The 18,204-nt window shown below is 54.2% G+C and overlaps 1 protein-coding gene across 8 annotated transcripts in view; it reads right to left on the bottom strand.

Annotated features, from left to right (window-relative positions):
• MITF (melanocyte inducing transcription factor) overlaps positions 1-18,204 on the bottom strand; it is a gene marked incomplete at its 5' end in the record, with an annotated part of 183,013 nt that overhangs the window by 148,340 nt on the left and 16,469 nt on the right. The window contains one exon of one of the 8 annotated variants that reach the window (XM_081275945.1): positions 17,647-17,770. The exons of the other annotated variants lie outside the window; for them this stretch is intronic. The remainder of the gene's footprint in view (positions 1-17,646; positions 17,771-18,204) is intronic. 8 annotated transcript variants of the gene reach the window in all.

Here is an 18,204-nt window from a genome sequence, read left to right as displayed (position 1 = left end):
AGACGAGGGTTGGTGCTGATGAAAGTCCCCTGCAGCCCTGTGACTAAGAGAGCAGGCACCCCCCACATCAACCAGCCCGAGCCAACCCCAGCCAGACAGCTCCAGAGCCCCTGATCAGCCAGACCAGAAGCGCACACGGGGTCCTGCAGTGTACCTGGGCGTCTCTGGTGACCACACGCCACGGAGACAGTGCCTCAGAGGGACTCGCCACAGTATGTGACTCCTTTACTGTGCAATCCTTGAGTTGCTCTCCTACCTTAGGAGAGTCCTTCCCAAGATGGACCTGCCTCCCAAATCGTGCTCTGGACGACGCACCACAAAGGAGCACCCACCCAGAGCACCTGCACCATCCCCACCTCCAAGAACCCCCAGCTCGGTGCAGTGGACACCCCGGTCTCTGCTTCCAAACCAGCGTGTTCCCATGCCGGGAGGAGGAGCCACCACTCTCACATGTGAATCTGGGGTACGTTGCTGATGGGAGAGCCAATGTCCCTCGATACCTGGGAGGAGGATCGAGGCCCAGGAGCTCGCCCGGGAGCGTCCTCCCTCCTCCTCCGCAGGTCGGCGGCAGCGGTGGCCTCGTCACCAGCAGGGAGTGTGGGGGTGAGGTTCAGGGCCCCGTTCTCATCTGTGCCGAGACACCACGCTTGAGTCTGTCCCCTCGGGACCTGCCAACCCCAGGCAGCCCGCGACTCCCAGGGTTACTGCTCGATGAACACGGAGTGCACATTCCCGGACTCACTTAGGCGGATGGCAAAAAGGAAACCCAAACTTGTGCAAGGACTGGTGGTCACCGGGAAGAGCACCCAAGACCCCAGGGAGCGGTCACGGTGCAGGGCAGTGACCCTCAGCCAGACAGGTCACAGTCACAAGCTCGGACAGTGAACTCCGTCATGTGCAAGCACCCCCCGAAAGGCACCGCACACACTCGCAATGCTGCTGGGTGTGGAAATGAGGCGGCCCTGGGTTCCAGTCCCAGCTTGTCACTTAATTAGCTGTGTGACTTAGGGTAAGTCATGCAACCGGGGTTAATCTAGGCATTCTCATCTGCTAAATGGAAGAATAACAGTAACTAATGGGGTTGTTGTGAAGATAAAATTAGATAATGCACGCAGAGGGCTTCACACATAATAAGCATTCAATAAATGTTAGCTGCTATTATTCTATTAAAAGGGTCAGGTGTGTGGGTGTGAGGGTAATTTGGCCTCGCGTGTACTGATTGATAGACTCGATAAAAAAAAATAAGAGCTTATGATGCTACGGGTGAGGAACCCAAATAAGTAATTCAAAGTGGCTCTGTATCATTAAAAATCAGTTCCACAAACACCTCTGTAACTTATTACAACAGAGCAAGTATCTCACAGGGCTGGGCCTCCAGGTACAGCTGCTCGGGCTGTGCACTGCACACCTCAGGGGCTGCCACCCGTAGACGGTGATCCGAACACAGTCGCTGAAGTTGTGCAATATGCCAAACCTGTCTGGAGTCCCCCAATTACTTTCTCGTGATGTGGACTCCCGATCCTGACCATAAGTGAACTGTGCTGGTGTCTAATGCATGTGAACTTAGCAGCCCTCCAATTAAACCGCCAGTGCATTCTGGAGGCTTCAGAAACAGCTCAGCGGGAGGAGGCCTGGGCTTGGTGTGCATGTGAAGCCCACAGGGAACGTGCTGCCCCTCCTCGCTGCAGGGGCCCTGCTTCAGAAGGGCCCAACACTGGGAAGCCGAGACCGGCGTCTGCAGGGCCTGTGGCAGTGGTTGGGAGCCGAGGTTCCTGGGAGCGCAGGGCTGACCCTTTCTGATTTGTCCATCTAAGCGGTGGCCCTGGAAGTTTTTGAGTGTCAAAAGCGAAAGAGAATCTGATCAAAGCCAGTGGCCGTCTACTGCAGAGAACACGTTCTACACAGCATCTCGCACACACGTTCCAGATGTAGGCAGGGCTGGCTTTGAGTGCGTGACACCGCGCAGCCACAAGGGCCCCGGCTACTCTCAGCCCTGCTGGGGTCATCTCCAAACCCTTAACAGTTCTTGGACATCGGGCTCTGCATGTTCACTCTGTGCTGTGCCTGCCATTTCCGCAGCCAGTTCTTGGAGAAGGAGGACCCAGAGGACATGGTAGGGGGTACACGGACGGCATCTGCGCGGGCCCACGACGACCCGTGGTGACTCCACAGACTTTACGGGAGGGGCCTCTGCTGAAAAGATGCCTGTGGACCCAGCAGCAGCAGCCGCCCGGCCACGTGCTTGAAAGCATGTCCTCACCAAGACCAAGGCAGAGCCATCGTCGCCCTCAGTGAGAGTGGTTTTTCAAAAGACTAGAAACCAAATAATAGAGATGGATTATGCTCCCAGCGGAGGTCAGTGTTTAAAAAGAAAAAGAAAAGAAAAGAAAAAAGAAGACGTTTCCCCAGCATCACTGTGACTGGTTTTGCCTCCAAAGTCGCAGAGCAGCTTGGCTCATCTTCCTCCCTGCCCTGGACTACCCTTGATCTCAGCACCTCCCACATCTGCACATCTTGACTCTGGCCCCGGGGGCCGATGACCCAGCCTCCCAGGGTTCCCACCCCCATGCAGTCCCCTCCCGTGGTGGACCCGGGCCATCTGTTCTACCAGAGCAGAGGTGGCAAGAGTGGTGCGGTGGCAACCCCGGTCCCTGTCTTGAAGAGGCTGGCAGGTCCCCTTACGTCCCCCCTGTTGAAACCCTCCCTCTGGGAACTCCGGGCCACCGGTCCAGCTAGCCAGCTGCAGAGGCCACATGCAGAGACCACGAGAGTTCCTGGAATTGCACAGAGGCTCCAAGGCAGACCTCGGACATCCCCAGCCCCATGCTAACGTCTAACAAGGGCCCCGGGGAGCCCAAGCTAGGCAGCAGAAGAACCCGTCAGCTGAGCCCAACCAACTCTCTGACCTTTGGGAGATCAAGCAGTTATTGGGTCACACCACGAAGTTTGCCAGGGCAGCTGATAAGGCCACAGAGACAACTGAGAGGCCCCTGAGCATCCGCCCAGGAGAGAGCGTGGGAACCGCGGAGGAGAATGTCGCCCCCGAGGAGCACAAGATGGCTCCTGTGTTGTGTCACCTTTGTGTTTGGCAACAGTTAAAAGCTGAGAGACCTCACATAACAACTAGATTCCTGGCTGTGCAAAATCAACCCAGCAGGCACGCTGGCCGCATGCCCACGCGGTAATACCAACCATCACTCCACACAGGGCTCGCGCTCTCCAGCTTCATGGAACGTCCACCTGCCCACCTGCCCTGGCCACGGCACCTGGACTCTGCTAGGTCTCATGCATCTGTCAGATGGAGCGCATGGTGGCCTTCAACTCCTGCTGGCTGGGCCCCTGCACAGGCACTCTCTGCTCTCGTCACCCTCTGTGCTTGGCAGGTCCACTGTGACCACCTCAAACCCCAGCGCCATTGCCAGGTGTCCACGCTCCTCCCCAAGCTCTCTCTCCCAGGCCACAGCTGCTGGAGTGGACCAGCTCACACAGCCACGGGCACCCCCAGAGTCTCAGTGACTTCCCGGCTGTGATGCCACCATCAATTGACCCACTGGGGACACCGGGTAAAGGGGACACAGACGACTCAGTATTCCTTAGGAGTCATGTGAATCCACAGTGTCTCAGCATGAGAAGTCTGTATGTATATATCCATGGAAGTGTTAAAGGTATGCCATCTTTCACCCAGGAATTCCACTTCTATTGAAACTGAATGTCTGTGAATGTTTGGGGGAGTCTGAAGTTGCACCCCATCACCTCCAGAACAAACCTAGCTCACTCACACTTTCAAGTCCTATTTGGAAAACAGTAAATCCCTGAAGCCTTCACACATGCTCCGTGCACCTGCTCAGCCTAGCGCTGCTCACAGTTACCCCAAAAGTCACCTCATGGTCCCATGGACCTCTCACCCGTCCCCAGACCATCTTCCAGCAGAAGCTGATCCTCCCTGGTCTACACCCACCATATCTCCCTGGGTCCTTTGGTCCACTCCAGCCACCCTTATTTCCAAGGTATTTTTGCATGTGTAAATGCCAGGCCATGAGGGTAACTCCTGCCGGGCACTGTGGCGCACACCTGTAATCCCCGCAGCTTGGGAGGCTGAGGCAGGAGGATCATGAGTTCAAAGACAGCCTCAGCAACAGCGAGGTGCTAAGCAACTCAGTGAGACCCTGTCTCTAAATAAAATACAGAATAGGACTAGGGATGGGGCTCAGTAGTCAAGTGCCCTGAGTTCAATCCCCAGTACAAAAAAAAAAAAATCTCCTCTCTCATCCCAAGCTGTAGAATCGAGAGGTTAAAGAATGCTCTCAGGATCACACAGCATAGATGCCAGGCTCTTTGCAAAATCTCTGCTGCTTAACTGCAGGGAATGGACGTTACTTATCTTCAGATCCACTCTCAGCTACAGCAATCACTAACAGAATTCCGCATTTATCAAGTGGTGAGCGCATCCTGAATTGAACTGCAGGAGAGGGCAAATATTTGCATCTTATAATTCCCTGAATAATGTTAACTTCAAAAAGAATGAACAAACATCTCCCTTCTCTAGTTCTCAACACAGAATAATTACACCCTTCCTGAGACAAAAGCCACAGAGGCCGTGACCTTTTCCATCAGGCCTTGTGCCCTGACTGGCGTATCAGCTGGCGAGTACCAAGAGGAATTTTCCACATTTGCTCTCAAGTCAGAGAGGCCCCCCCACCAAGAATTTAAGAATAAGGAAGATCTGGAACAAATTCAAGACCAAGTATATAGTCCAGGTTAGAACTTCAGTCAGGGTGGAGAAGAACACATATTCACATATTTTAAAGGTAACCGAGCTACGTGTGTTTTAAGGTATCTGAGAAAAGCACAGAGTTAAACACACAGTCCCTACGTTAGGGAAAAACTGTAGCCTGGTGGTCACTGCAGAGTGGAGGGAAAATGTGCCCAGGGGAGGTCCTCATCCAGATGGTCACCCTCCAGCCCTCAGCTGAGGCCCGGCTGAGCCAAGCACACCGACTGCATACACAGAATCACAATTTGCTTGGGCAGCGACGTGTCGGTCCAGGAGATGATCTGAGGCTGTTCTAGGTGATGAGATGCGAGGAGCTGCCTGCCTGGGGCTTCCAGAGAGGCCTGTGCTTTTCTGCTACAGGCTTCACCTCCTTTTCCTTTCCCCTCTTCTTAAAGTGGATGTGATGCCTGGAGGAGCAGCAGCCTTATGGTAACCATGAGGTGACAAGCCTCGGGAGAAGCGGCTGAGGGGCTGGTTCTGACACCAGGGAGCCACCAGTTAATGACCCTGCTGGTTTGGAGAACGGTTAGTCAGCTATGAGTGTTTGCACATGCCAATGCAAACCAGGTTAACAGACCAACTCCACCCTGACCAGGGCCTATCCTGAAGCTGACTCCGGCGACAGCTGCTGCACCCCTACACCCCACGTGCAAGGCACCCCTCAGTTCCACCCGACTCTCCTCCTCCACGAGGACCAGGAAAGTCCTCGGTGGTGTCCTCTCTCCTCAGCGCTGCTCCTTGGCTCCCATCGTCCCCACGGCCCATGCCATTCTCAGTGGCCATGCCCCAGTGACCTCGCCACAGTGGACTCCCAGAAGCGCACCCCGGAATCCACCGTCCTCCTTAACACAGAGACGGCAGCCACAGTGACCCCAGTGAAGTGGAAACTGTTCCCAACACTGGAAGCCAGATTCGCTCCAGGGGCGGAGGAGCATCCCTCCCAGGTGGGACTCGCTGCCCGAGGCTCAAGCCACATCAAAACTACCCTGTGAGCCCAGTCCCAGTCACGAAGGAAACAGGCGACCTGCATAGCCCTCCGCTCCCTTTATTTTAGAAATGTCAGCTCCTGTTGGTCCCTGTAAGTCATTTTCTGAGGACATAACCTTCACCTAACATTAATCCCGGCTTTGACCTTCTGTGACCTCTAAGGTCATACGCATGTGATCGCCAGACTTTGGATGTTTTCATGGGGAAAAGGTTTCCATAGGTATGTACGCCTCCAGTGACGGCACCCCTCGCCCCTATTTCTCACCTGTTGGTCACAGTTCCATACAGCGTGAGGACACCACCCCAGAGCGAGATTCTACAGGAGCCAGAGGCAACCCGCAGTGGAACCAGACATCGAGGAAAGGGCAGTGATTTAAGGCAGGTCCCCACCGGTCCCTGCTAGGAGTCGCTCCCGCCCGCGTCCTGGGTAAAGCAGTCTGCAGAGGCACCGTCCCACCGACTTCTCACAGAACCTGCCACTGCGACTAGGGAAGAGAGGGCATGGAGGCTCAGAGAAGTTGAAACTCCCTTGTGGCTGGGCATGTGGCCATGGCCCGCTTACGAGCCCAGAGCACCTGCCCGTGTGACTCGGGCTTCTGCGTCACAGCGGCACCCACGAGCAGGGCACTCCAGATGCCAGGTGCTCCGGGAGGACCGACTCCATAGTGCACACGGCCGCCGCGTGCAACAATGGTGTTCCCACTCCATCCACCTATGAGGAACCTCGACCCTGGCCAGGTCAAGTGACCAACCAGGCACGGCCCAGCCTACAAGCTGCAGGTCCCCTCGGGAGTCAGCACCCTCTGCTACCCACCAACCTAGTAGCAGCAACGTCTGCAGGATTTCGATGTGTGGACAGGGGACACTCTACGTCACCACCTGAAACCCTCCCAACGACTCTGAAGGCGGTTGGTGAGCTGATCTCCACTTCACGGATGGGAGAAGCTAACTGGGTCACCAAAGGTCAGAGCCAACCTCTACCACGTGGAAGATGAAGTGTCGGCCACTGGGTTTCACTCCCCATCTCCTAATTTTATTTCTCCTGGATCACAAGTGGCTGGGAAATGGTCCGCATTAGATTTCCCGACTCCTTCGAGGGTTCAGTTCCTGTAATTCAGGGTGTGACTGCCCGTGTGCACCTCTGAGCTCACCACACACACAGCACAGTGACGCACACCCTCCCTGCGAATCAAACACGCCGACCCAGGAAAAGCCACCTGGGGCATTTCATTTTAGAAAGAAAGCCCACTGCTGCTTTTCTTTCTTTCTTGATGTTTTTTAGTTGTAGATGGACACAATATCTTCACCTTCACTTATTTATTTTTATGGGGTGCTGAGGATCAAACCCTCATGCATGCGAGGCGAGCGCTCTGCCAGCGAGCCAGAACCCCAGCCCTGATTTTCTTTTTTATACAGTTAGTTCTCCTCCTTCTAGAGAAATTCCCACTTACTTTTCCATTTCACGCCCCCCCCCCCAACTGTTTCATTCTGCAAAGCAGACAGAGCGCTATGAACTCTGCTAGGACAAGCCACGCCTGCCCAACTCCTTCTGAATGAACACAACTGGGGGGATCTGAAAGGCATGGGAGCTCACTTTGGGAAAGAGAAGAAATAAAAAGGCCACTCTAGCTACATAAACTTGATCAATCATAGGCCAAGCCTCTAAAAATTAAAAGAATGCTGACATCTTTGAGTTCTCGTTTGCACAAAGAGAACCTGAATAAAATCTCACAGGCCATGGGTCTAGTTATACCGGAATCACAAGACTCACCTATTCCGAATGCCTGATGATATGCCAAGCCCTGTGCAGCTGATAATCTCAGGAAGGTGGGCACAGACGTCCAACATCAGTCGGTGGGGTAACCCCAAAGTCTGCCCCTTTGTCAAAGCTTTAACACATGGAGTCATGTAATTGCCAAGTGTCTATGCACCGCCTGGCTGGGCCGAGGGTCTGGTCTAGAGCTGGTGTAAGCTCTACGAATACAACCGTGAATCCAACAGCTTCACGCCCTGGCCTCACGGACGTGGGAACCAGACGCTGAACAGAGAGATGAAGACACAGTGATCACATGAGTGGGAGCAAAGAAAAGATGAGGCAGCCATGAAAGATCAGCGCAGCCACCCGCATCCAATGAGGGGCGCCCAGCTCAGGAAGCCACCTTACGACTGAGGCTGAGGGGTGAGCAGAAAGGGAACAGCGGGCAGCAGGCAGGTGCCCAGGACAGCGGCAGGAACGCAGGCGAAGGCCAGGAGTGGAGAGGGGAGGCAGGACGTGTGGTACGGGCAGTGAGGACTCCTGAACCTGTTTCCAGCCCAGCCACTCACTCCGCCCAGCACATTCTCCCTCGGGGGCCTCGGTGTCCCCTCACTCTGGCCAGCACTGGAGTGGCCACTCACACCTGAGCCTCCCCACAGGGACAGCTCAGGTGCTGGAGGCCTGGCCTCACGCTTCCGAGGGCCATAGCGCTGCTCCCCACGGCAATGCTCCCCGGCAGGAAGGCCTCCGGCACCCCACTCCTCGGCTGCTAAAGACACACTGGAGCCCAGTCTGCGTGAGTGACACCTCCCACCACTCAGGAAGTGGCTCCCAGAGTCCTTGACATGGACGCTACAGCCCCTCCAGGCCGCCCTAGGGGAGGCCAGACCCCGTGGTAGATAATGCTGGGGCTCCCCGACTCTCACAGCGCACCCTGGAGGTTGGCTGAGGACAGGGAGGCCCTGCCGCTCCTCTCCACTGCGGAGCTCTAGAAGTGGCCGTCCATGCCGCTCCCTGGGGCACCCAGACACTGCAGAAAGTGGGAGAAATATTCCAATGGAGGGGGAAAGCAGACATGCCCCAGGACACTCCTGAGTAACCAAAGACGGTCCCCAAACCACCCTCTAGAGGACCTCCGTGGGCCACACAGCATGATGTAGCTCGAGGCAGGGGGACAGGAGAGAAGGAGCCAGGTCCACCCTGCCCTAGAGGCACTGGGTCCCACCAGCTGCTGGGAACATAGAGAATACTGATGGGAAGATGCCCGTGGAGGTCAGCTGGCCTAGGACCCCACAGGCCTCCAGCCGGCCAGGGCCGGGTGTCTTCTCTGTCACTAGCACTGCAAGGTAGGAAATGACCTTAACTGGGACTTCTCTTGTTCAACTCCGCGAGGAAAGAAGCTGCGTCTCCTTGCTGTGTCCCAGCTCAGAGCCCAGTGCAACACTCGTCAGCTCTTGTCTCCTGAACTCTAAGGCACTGCTCAGCCCACGTGATCGAGCTTCTGGTCCGAGATCACCCACCCACAGGGTCTGCAAGAACCTCCAACATTAATGTGTGAAACTACTCCAAACTTCACAAAGTTTTCAATAGGAAACGATGGTGGAAATTTTTTTTTAAATGAAACAGAGTTCAGCAAGAACATTTACACATCTGTCACGAGCTCTGCAGACTCAAGGACAAACCAGCCGCACGTGTGAAAGACTGAAATGCTTAGAAATTGGGGGCAGGGGCCACAGCTAATTCCGAGTAGCCAGATCAGAACCACTGGCCATCATCCAACCCACAAGCACTGCTTTACAGGAAGGGAAAACAAGTGACCCTCAGAACGCATCTGTCCCCACCTAGGGCAGGCCTGACCTGGACAATCTCCAAACCTGACACCACCGCTCTGCAGAGGTACTCAGATGAGGTCACTCCCCCGACTGGAGGTGCCGTGGCTGTCCCCATGGAAGTCCTCCACAGGGCTGCCTCTGCCCGGCCCCCTCCCCAGCCTACCTCCTGCCACTCCCCTCCTGCCCCATGCCTGCAGGTCCAGCCATGGGGCTGCCATGCTCTCCTCGGCAGGGACCCTGCGCTGACCTTGCCTCGTCTTCGTCGGGCCTTCTCACAAATGGTGCTTTCTCAGCCACTTGGTTGTTGTTTGGTTTTGTTTTTTAGTATATTTGTTTCGTTGTCAATGAATGTTTATTTATAGGTGGTGCTGAGAAAGGAACCTACTGGTGGGTAGACTCAAACATGGCCCAGATCCAGGGACCTGAAGGGCCGTAACATTGCCTGACAGAGCCGGGCAGCCCCTGTGGGCACCCTGGGAGCCATCAGCCATCACCTGTGCCCCTGTGTGAACAGACACTCACTGACACCTGTGTAACAGTCAGAAAACCAAGGGGTGAAGTGTCCCCGTCACCGCAGACCCCTCTGAGGCTACATGAGTCCAGACTGAAGGGAGCCGAGACACCCTTACAGGGACAGAGCAGAAATCCCTTCCGATGCTTCCCTGAGCCTCAGCACGGAGGGAAAGGACGGTTTGCTGAGGCTGGACACCCATGAGAAGAGAGAGCTCCGAACCTTGCTGGCAGGCACGGGCCTTGCAGTTGAGCCTGAATGGCTGGCACAGCTGCACCTCCCTGCTTCATGTCAATATAAAACTCGAAGCTCAGTTATAGCTTCCTGACAGATATATAAAGGAAGGTATTACGCGTGGCCAAAAACGAGGCAGTAGGAACTGCGGGTGGACGTTAAGGCCCACGGTATGTGGCCTGGCCATCAGGGAAGACATTCCCAGACTCACGTCACAGTTTATGCTCTTTCACACTGAAGACCCCCACCAAGGTTTGCATCCAGGGTCCCCCTCGCCCACCAGTTCCTGAAAAGGGAAAGACATCCACAGGAACAACCTGTCCCAACTCGAGGGACAGGTGCCAGTCCTTGTTGACGAAGACGACACCCAGATCACCCAGGGCCTCACCAGTCTGTGGGGGAATTCAGAGCGCTAAGCACTCGCAGACCAGAGAACAGAAAGGTTCTCCGGGACCAGTCCGGTTCTCCACGCCACGTCTCCCAACCCACACGGACGCCTGTCACGTTTACATCTGTTGCTGAAGAAGTCGGGCGGCCTCGGCAAGTTGTGAAGCCAGGGACATTTTTAGTGACTTCTTGTGGAACCTTTTTTTTTCTTTTAATAGAAGGAAAAGCACTGGGAGAGAAGTCCTGAGAACATTTCAGAGATGACCGTGATGGCTCCTCTACAGGAGTCTAAATGTCCCCAGGTGGAGCTCAGGTGGGCAGCAGGCATCCTCGGCAGCCACGCTCGCTCCAGGCACTGTGCTGGGTGTCGTGGGGGACCCTCCAGAATGCTTAAGGCCCTTAACTCTGACATGGGCCATAAACGAGAGCCATCCCAACAAGACCCCAGCCAAGCTGGCTCTCAATGTCACGGCAGCAAGGGCTCAAGGTCAAGAGCTGGTGGTGGAATTCTGCTGTTGATTCTGCCCAACTTAAGTCAGAGATCACTGCAAGTGTTCATTCCAAAGAGATTTTAAAAAGAGGAAAGAAAACTTAAATTGAAATACAGTGACCTCAGTTGGTTCCAAGGGAACACCTGAGACAGTCCCTAATATTGCCCGAGTCCCTCCGGCCATCACATGGGTAGCGATAGCAGGTGTGTGACGGACATTTAGGAAACCAGCCCCACCCACGTAAAGTTTCCAACTGTAAATCGACACCATAAACAGGCGCACGTGGGAGAAGAGGTGGTGGGCACTGACCGGGGTGTCCTGTGGACTCCAGTCACATCTCAGTCACGGGTTGCTTTCAAAACAGGGCCACTTCCAGGTCTTTGCTCTTGCTAGGCCTACGCCTAGAATGTTTCACTTTCCAAATGAAATCACCCTGACCTTTGCATGGTTTCCTCAAATACTGTCCTCCAAGAAGACACTTCTAAGAATCCACGCCTACTGCACTTGAGGCCACTTGGCCAAAGCCCATTCCCTCTACCGCAGAGCCCCCAGGCTGACCGCCTCTCACATGCATGCAGCCATTGGGACCCGGCTTTACCAGCCTGGACACTGCCCTCGCTGACCCTGCCGGCTGCCCCGCCGTTCCTGTTCTGGGTGCTCCAAGAACCAAGAAGGTTTCTGAGGGCAGGAACCACACTTTAACTCTCTCTTGCAGTGTGCGCCATAGATGCTCAGTGAACACGGAGTTTGTTGAAATACAATTTTTAAAGCCTCCAAATAGTCAAGCAGTTAAAAAAAAAAAAGACCTACTTAAAAATTTATTTAAATTCTAAGTACAATGAAATCGCTCCAAGTTATTAACCCAACCACTCAACGTGTTTATATCCTACCTGGAAAACCAGGCCGACCACAGGAACAGCCCTGCCCGGTAGCGATGAGGTAATTTCCTTCCAGGATGATGAGGTTTTGGGGATTCTCTGGAATGCACACCTAGCCATGAATGTGTCATTGTTCACAGTGCCCTCTGGGCAGAAGCAACATGGGACATTTCAGAATCGCCAGCCACATCACGCTACGCACTCAGGTGTCAACATCAGCTCAGCCTGATGGTCCATGGCCCTCTCAGGGGTAATGGATCCGGAGGCAGTAGCTCTTTAGATCTCTTTAGATAGGTGCTCGAGAGTCCTGTGAGCATTCAGGCAAGGGTATCTGAGAAAAAATGAGAGCACAGGGCTGTTCTACTCCTAAACTAGGGGCCAGGAAAATAGGATAGGATGCCCAGGTAGATTTAAACTATGGCAAACAAAGAATAATTCTTTGGTCTAATATTTGGTACAAACATATATTTTTAAAGCATTCTTTATCAGAAATTGGAACTTAAATGGACATTCAGTATTTGGTCTGGCAAACGTACTCCTATCCCAAAAACTTATTATTAAGTCATTGAGAATTGAGACAGGGGTGAGTTTTGTTTTGTTTGTACCATGGATGGAACCCAGGGGTGCTCTACCACTGAGCCACATTCCAGCCCTTTTTATATTTTATTTACAGACAGGGTCTCATTGAATTGCTTAGTGCCTCCCTAAGTTGCTGAGGCTGGCCTTGAACTCACAAGCCTCCTGCCTCAGCCTCCTCCTCTGCACCTGTGAGTCATCAGATTTTTTAAAACACAAACACGTAGCAACAAATGTATCTGGTGAAGCAGTAGCTTTTGAAAAGAACAAAGCAGTAATCACATAGCATTGCAGAGCGTTTCGGAAAGCTCGGTGTCCGGATGGCAGGCAGAGCGGCCAGCCAGGTACGGAGTGCCGGCCAATCCCTCCGTGCACATGACCTCAGCTAAGTCTTCACTCACCCTTCCAAGGTGGGGACGATGACAGTGATCATCATTATTACTCTCTCACAGATAAGGAAGTCCAGACACAGAGAACATGCTGCCCAATGCTGCAGAGCAGGTGTGCAGAGGCACAGACGCAGGCTGGTCCTCTAACAGAGCCCTCCCAGGAGGCCACCGCCTCACTTGACACGTGAAGAAAAAGAGAAACTTAGCAATTCGCCCAAAGTCACACAGCCACTAATCAGGGCCACTGGGACTCGGACCCAGGGCAGTCTGAGTTCCAGCCCCAGCAGTCCCCCGCCTCTCCCAGCCAACCAAAATGGACAAAGTCCACCCCCCTCCCCAGCAAGGCCAGCAGCCATGCTGGAGCCCGGGGCTCCCCCTGGGGGGGGCTTTCCAGACCGTCCAGGTGATTCTGAGCCAGATGGGGAACAGGGAAGAGGCTCTCACTGACCTCTCTGCACCCAAGCACCCTGTGCTCTATGCCACCTATCCCACGTCCGTCCATCCTGCAGCCTGTTGGACAGTCCTTGCTCCTGGACATGAGTCCAAGCACCAGCACAACCTGGGGCACAGGCATGAAGGCCGAGGAGCAGCAGCTCCCAGAACAGCCTCGAGATCCCATTCTGCGCGCAGGGAGCACGAGAGCAGAGGCTCTTCTTCCTCCACGTAGGGCGTCCAAGTTCAGGAAACAGGAGGACACCTGGAGCCTTCCCAGAGCAGAGCCCCTCTGCCCGACTCCAGGTGCTCGTCCACCTCGGCAGGGGACAGGGCTGCTTTTACCTGCTGAGCGTGCACACGGACGTGCCCAGCGCTCGCATGGACCTGAGGCTCACCTGCCTACTACCTTAATCTCACAGCACATACCCCGGGGCACAGCGAGTGCGTGTCGGACGGTAAGTCTGCACAGGGACGGTCTGGATGGGCACTGGAGTCGCGCTTCTCGCCTCAGAGAGTACCCTGCATCCACCACTGACAGCTTGCCGCTCCCGAGAGCAGGAACCAGGCCGGCAAGTCGGCACGTCCCCCAGGTGCTTGGTACAGGGGAGGCCTGACGGCTCGAGGGGTGAACCAGTGAGCATCACTTGTCACCGGCAAACAACGTGCGCACAGCCTGTCACCCTCACTGCCCTGGGAACCTGTGACCAAAGTCACAGCCTAGCTCCAGGCTGCAGTGTGTGTTCTCACAGACACTCATCAGCACCATCCCAGCTGGCCTCTGGACACCAGGCCTGGCCACCCTCCAATCCACTCTGCACTTGGCAGCCAGAGCACTACCACCGTGCAGGAGGCCGGCCACGCTCCCCGTGCCCAGCCATGTTCCCCCGTGTGCCTCTTCTCCCTCGCTGGGCAGTGGTCTTTTGGTAAAGCTCACTTCCTGGGGACTCTGCTGCTCCCTGGGCCCCTCAGGACTGACCCCTCCGTCTTTGGGTCCTAAAGGAACAAGGAGAGGTCCAGGCCCACGTTCGTGTCACTGTGAGTTATCTGAAGGTAGAGCCACATCCTAGGGGCTGGTGGCCTGCCACCAGCGCAGTGTCTGCCGCACAGTGGATGTTCGGTGGTCATCTGCTTCAGAGGGCAAGAGTGGAAAACGGCATATGACATCATTTCTTGGCGGGAAGATTCTGTCCGGACCCACTCACTAAGTTCTACCCACATGTGCTAAGCGCACCAGAAAACCTGTTGGTGGAGGCCGCGGGGCCCGCACCCAGCACTGCTTCTGTTTAACTAAGCACCTGCTGACCAAGGAGCTTCACGGAGCATCGCGCACTTGGACTCGTGGTATCAAAAAGCAGAGAGGAAGGGAGATCGGAAGGGACCTCACAGACCAGCTCCGCCACTGCATCCTTGGTGAATGCAGGGAGCTGGGCACTGAATTCACAAGGGCCAGGCCTGGGGGCCAGTCACTTTCCACCCTGAGCAGCCCCTGGAGGAAGCAGCAGACGCCAGCACCCTCCCAGGCCTCGCCCTCACCTTCACTAGACACAGTAGGAGACAGATTCCTGATAAAGGGAGAGTTCACAGCCTGCTGCAGCTAGTGGGTGGCCCAGCGGGGCCTGCACCCAGGCCTCCCAACACACCCACTCATCCCCTTGACGTTTACTGAGGAAATGCAAGGTCCAGCCTGTGCTAGCCCCTGGGATACAATGAGGAACGGAGCCAGGAGCGGTGGCACACGCCTGTAATCCCAGAGGCTCCGGAAGCTGAGGCAGGAGAATCTCAAGTTCAAAGCCATCCTCAGAAAGACACTATCTCTAAATAAAATACAAAACAGGGCTGGGGATGGGTCTCAGTGGTCGAGTGCCCCTGAGTTCCATCCCTGGTACCAAATAAATAAATAAATAAATAAATTATGAACAGAAACATTCACAGACACCCCTGGTGGCACATGCTGCTGACCGAGGCCTGGCCACAACCCCTCTCAGGACCTCATGATGTGCTTCCCAGTCCCACCTTCCCTCTGCCACTAACCTCCCATTTTCTCCCATTTTCTTATGCTAGAGACACTACCTAGACAACTATCCAAACTTTAAAAAATAGCTCATCCCAAACAATTTGACCAACTCATTTTCTTTCTTTCCCCTTTTTATGCTATTTCTCCAGACTTAAGAAAAGACTTTCAGTCAAACACACCACAGGGCTATCTGAACTATTTTCTGGATAGCGCAGCCACTCAAAATCTCGGACCACTCACCATCGCAACGTTAGAGCCAAGTGACAGCTACGTGTGCACAGAGCTCACAGCGCCAAGTCCCGGGGGGTCCAACAATGGCAACGCATCCTCAAACACCAGACTCCACCCTTCGCAGTGCTAACAATAAGGGAATTCAATTTCCATTCCTCATCCAAACCTTGGCACGGAGGCCACACTGAATCCTTCCATCTGGAAGACAACAGCAGAGGACCTGCCACCGCCACCGTGCATCCTGGGGACGGATATGGCCCATGATGCTTCTCTTCTCTTCTACCTTGTTTTCCTCTTTTAAAATGTGAAAGAAATTAATTAATATTTTTTTAAAAAACAAGGGAATGTTATTGCTCTAAAATCTTAAAATACTTTAGTCAGAGAAAAAAGAAGTGACCCAAGATGGAAATATCTATACATCTATCATTTTCACTGAAGACTCTCTGTTTGGACTCTGTGGGGCAAACATGATTTCTCCAATTCACGTTGGTTTCCTAAATGCCAAGGCACCGAATAGCCCTTATTTCCATAAAGGAAAAAGTCACATTCTGGCCTTATTCTAAACAGGACACCAGAAAACAAAACCAATACTGTGAACCAACAAATCTTAGCTAAAACTCATTGAAATAGTCCAAATGGTTTCCATTCCAGGGAAAAGAGAAACTCAGCAGTTTGAATATGCTGCTTTTTCTAAACACACAAAATAAGCAAAACGCCACCAGGGAAAGAACAAACGCTGAACCCTGCCCATCTCTGCTTCCGCGGGGCTGCGGATCACAGCACTGAGCAGGGCTCGTCCAGGTGGCTGCCCACGCGCCCCAGAACCAGGTTCCTGGGCCACCACCCACCCCACAAAGCAAGAGATGGGAAAGCCCGGGGCCCAGCCTCCACCAGCCGGAGCCAGGAGTGGAAATGCAGAGAAACCCGCGTTTGCCAGCGCCCAGCCTTCAAGACCGTCACCAACGGCACCCGGAGGCTACGTGAGAACAGGGGGACCCAGTGAGGCGTTTCTCAGAGAGCAAAGGGCTCTGAAAACAATTCACGTGAGTGAATCAGAACGCTTCACCTCATCCCAGTGAGTGCAGGGGGCTGGGCACTGGATTCAGAAGGGCCTCAAAACTCTCCATAGAACCAAACTCTCCATAAGACCAACCCCATAGGTAACCCCCTGAGCTGGCCAAAGACCAGTAAACAATCTTCTATATAAGGAAAATTATTTAAGGGAAGCACTGAAAAGCCTTCGCCCAGGAGAGAAGACAGTCCAAAGGGCAAGGCACGGGTGAGAAAGCCCGGGGTCACCAGCGCCATCCCAAGCACCAAACCTGGAAGAGCAACAGAGAAAGGAAAAGTGCTTCACGGGCTTCGAGACAAGGAAATTCTCCCCAAATCTCCATCCTCCCACCCAACTCAAAAGAGCAGGAATTAGTCCAGAAAACGGCCAGAAGAGGAAGTGGTGTGCTTTTACAATTTCTGTAAATCCCCACCAGCTGTCATTTAAGAAAGTCAGTGACATCAGCACTTCTAGCGGAGTCAGCCGGGGTGGGAGAAGTACAAGTGCAGAATCACCCAAGAGGGGAAAGAACCCCGGGGCGACGGGGAGAGGCACGGGACGCGCAGGAGGTCGGGCGAGCACACGGAGCCCTGCAGGGACGGCTTCTGCCCTCCACGTACCAAGGCTGCCAAGAACCACACGCCAAGTGGAGGAGAAGTGCAAGCTCTCCAAACCCCATTAAGAGACCCAGGGAACCCCAGAAAGTGCCCACAAGGGACCGAACAAGGGTGCACACAGCAGGGCAACGTCGCCATTCCTGGACCGTGAGGAGCAGGGTCAGCGTCAAATAAACACCAACACGCTAAAAAAGAAAAGGTGCCACATGACCACCTTCCGCCAGTCCCACTGGCCATCCTCTGCTTTTCCTTCTTGAAGACAGGCACAGGTCAATTCCATGGGCTCCTCAGCACAAGCAGAGAAAACAAGCGGGGTCTAAACCACGTATACTTTCCAGGTGTCCGGTTTAGTTCAGAGACACTTCAGAAATAAGGATGAGTGCCCACCACAAAGGCCGACCGTGAGCTTGTGCCAGGGTCAGAATCAAAGGGAGAGATGGCCACGCCAGGCCTGACGGATGGAAAACAGTCGAACGCACTCACCAGGGCCTCCCGGGCCCTCTGTCTCGACATCGAGTCCACTGGAGCGGCTCAGAAGGGAGATGGTTGCAGAGATGCGATCGCGGCCGCTCTGCCACACGCTACACAACTCTCAACACCAGGAAGGCTGAATTGGAGATAGAGCGATAATTAATAGGCTCCTTGGCAGCAGGAGCAGGCTTCTTTAGCAAACCAGTAATTGCTGCCTACTTAAAATGACAGGGAATCCAGCCAGGGAGGAGGGCGGTGCTAATGATGGTAATCATGAAAGGTACAGCAGACTCCACATCAACAGGCTACCTGGCTGCCGCTCAAACTGCCTCCTTATCTGCAGATTCTGTGAAAAATGACAGCAGATCAATTCAGCACCTCACAGAGCAGGGGAGGAGCTCCCAGGATCCCTTCAAGGAAAAGGTGCAAAGCTTCTGCTGGAACTGGGTCTCCGCTCCTCAAATCCTCCAGCCCCGGAAACGTCACCAAGAGTGAGAAGATGGAAATGATGATCGATACGTACAAGATAACATGAGGGACGACAAAATGACGCCGTCGGTGGCGTACTTA

Source organism: Spermophilus citellus (genome assembly GCF_964194105.1).
Source record: "Spermophilus citellus genome assembly, chromosome: 19".
Taxonomy (NCBI): domain Eukaryota; kingdom Metazoa; phylum Chordata; class Mammalia; order Rodentia; family Sciuridae; genus Spermophilus; species Spermophilus citellus.
Note: the sequence above shows the minus strand (reverse complement) of the source record. Positions and strands in the feature narration are given on the sequence as shown.